The following is a 2,500-nucleotide window of genomic DNA, read 5'->3' on the forward strand; positions in this document are numbered from 1 at the left end:
CACTCCACGCCCTGGGGACGCACACATCGACACACCCTGCACTCATATACACACACTGCTGAGAAGACACACACTCTCCTTTGTCATAGGGCCTCAAACTGGACCGTGTAACAGCAGTGCTGCAGACTAACAATACTGATTTCTTCAACTTGGTTTAAAGAGTTAAGCTTAATTTATACTTATTAGAAAGTGTCGCTCAGCACATGGTCGCAGACGAAAAATAAAGTGTCGCTCATGTTGCTGCATTTATGCTTCTCTCCTCAGCTCAACGGTCACGTGACGCTATAGACAGAGGGAGGCAGAGAACTAGTGCAGACAGCCAAGAGATGGAATGCTGTCAGTGAACCCACGTCAGAGGCAAGATGTAACTGCAGCCGCATATAACGACACACAACCACACAATCACCTCCTCTCTCTCTGGGAAGTTGGTCACGGTGTTCTTTGTGATTTTCGCGAAGTCATACATCAAGGACATGCTGATACAAATAGCGGAGATACATTCATTCATTTCATTTCAGCGAAAACTAAAACAAGGAAGTAAAGCGCGTGCCCGTCTATATAGCCAATCACACTTGCGCGACATTATGTGACGTAGTCAGCGACACTAGACATGTCACTAGGTACGTAGCAGACACTGCTCGCCGACACTTGAAAGTGTCGACTCAAGTCTTCATTTCTGTCGGCGACCGTTTCAAAAGTGTCGGCAGACGAAGCATAAATTGGGCTTTACAGTGACATCTGGATCTATATGACACAGTCTGGTGAAACGGCTAACAAGTAGGCAACCGTGAAATCGCACAAATCAAGATAAAAGGTTACGGTTGTTTTGTAAAAAAAAAAGATACATATATACGTGTGTGTATGTATATATAGGACGAATCAGCGTGATGTCACTGCCACCCAAAAATGCGTAACCCCGCAGCAGTTAACTAGTATGAGTTGTGCCAAACAAACGTTAATATCTCAAAAACTATACATCACATCGCTTATATTTTGACATTCTGAGTGAGAGCAGAATTAGCTCAAGAGTCTGATGTATATATGTGTTAAATTTGTGTGAACTGTCGCAGTTTTTAAATTGTAAACAGAGTCAGCCGGCTAGAGTCAGACGCTCAAACTCAGGCTTCATAGGGTATATATGTATATACTTGCGTAATATTGGGGAAGATTTTTTTTTAATATACGTATATATATATATATATATATATATACGTATATATATATATATATATATATATATATATATATATATATATATATATATATATATATATATATATATATATATATATATATATATATATAACAAATAGTTTTATGATGACTAAATACTAATAATTTGTTAGCAAACTACTGTAAGCTTGTTCAGGGCAAACCTAGCTTGTTCACCAACTTTCATGGCGATTTTCTCTGAATGTTGCTGTTAGGAGTACGAACATTCAAATAGCATATCTTCAGCTATTTTCAGATGTCAATGTATGACACTTCATTTGAAAGCTTACAATCTGCACTTCATAATCTGTAAAAGATTGGCCTTGTTACTTGTTGTTCCCAAAACACCAGGCCCTGTCACATATGTGGAATTTATATATGGGCTATAAGGAGAGTGGTGGGTCCCAGCATGAGCAGTGTGGTGATTGGCTGCTCTAGCTTGAGCGACAGTCTCAGTCACCAATCAAAGGGAGGAGGAGTCTGAGATGGGTATGCGTGTCAGTCTGTCTGATGACATCTGACACATCCCATCATTTAGTCGCCCATGCAGAGCAGCAAACTCACGGTAGCCATGATGCCTCGGTGTGTCGTGTGGCGTCAACCACAGTAAAGACGTGGCTGCAAACAACCAGAGACCAACGCATGCACCCCTCTGTGACTCTGTGTGTGTGTGTGTGTGTGTGTGTGTGTGTGTGTGTGTGTGTGTGTGTGTGTGTGTGTGAGAGCGAGAGAGAGAGAGAGAGAGAGAGAGAGAGAGAGAGTGAGAGTATGCTTGAGAAAGTATGTGTGATTGTAACAGGCCGAGGAGTTGAAATAAGAAAGATAAATGTAAGAGAACGAGGTGTGTGTGCGTGTGTGTGTGTAGGTGTGTGTGTGTGTGTGTGTGTGTGTGTGTGTGTGTGTGTGTGTGTGTGTGTGTGTGTGTGTGTGTGTGTGTTGAAGGCGTTAGGGATGCACAGGTCATCTGGGAGTGAGCAGAGAATGCAGCCTGAGGCTTGACCCTCTGTTCAACACAACAACAGACAATAGCAATAACGTGTGTGTGTGTGTGTGTGTGTGTGTGTGTGTGTGTGTGTGTGTGTGTGTGTGTGTGTGTGTGTATGTGTGTGTTGGAATATAAGCTATAATGACATTATCCTGGCAGTCTCAATGCTAAAGGTGCTGGTGAAACAAATGTCTTGAATAAACCAGTCCAGGAAAATGTCCATTATCTATGGTGGTGTCTCAGTTTATTTTCTAGGCATAATATATTATTAATCAACATTTAATGACGTTTCTGTAACCGAGC

General features: G+C 41.6%; 1 protein-coding gene across 6 annotated transcripts in view; it reads right to left on the reverse strand.

Moving 5' to 3' along the window:
• The window catches only part of nrxn1a (neurexin 1a), a gene marked incomplete at both ends in the record, with an annotated part of 86,449 nt that overhangs the window by 30,635 nt on the left and 53,314 nt on the right, over positions 1-2,500 (reverse strand). The window lies entirely within an intron of this gene.

This window comes from Poromitra crassiceps, assembly GCF_964638095.1.
Source record: "Poromitra crassiceps genome assembly, chromosome: 4".
In the NCBI taxonomy this organism is placed as follows: domain Eukaryota; kingdom Metazoa; phylum Chordata; class Actinopteri; order Beryciformes; family Melamphaidae; genus Poromitra; species Poromitra crassiceps.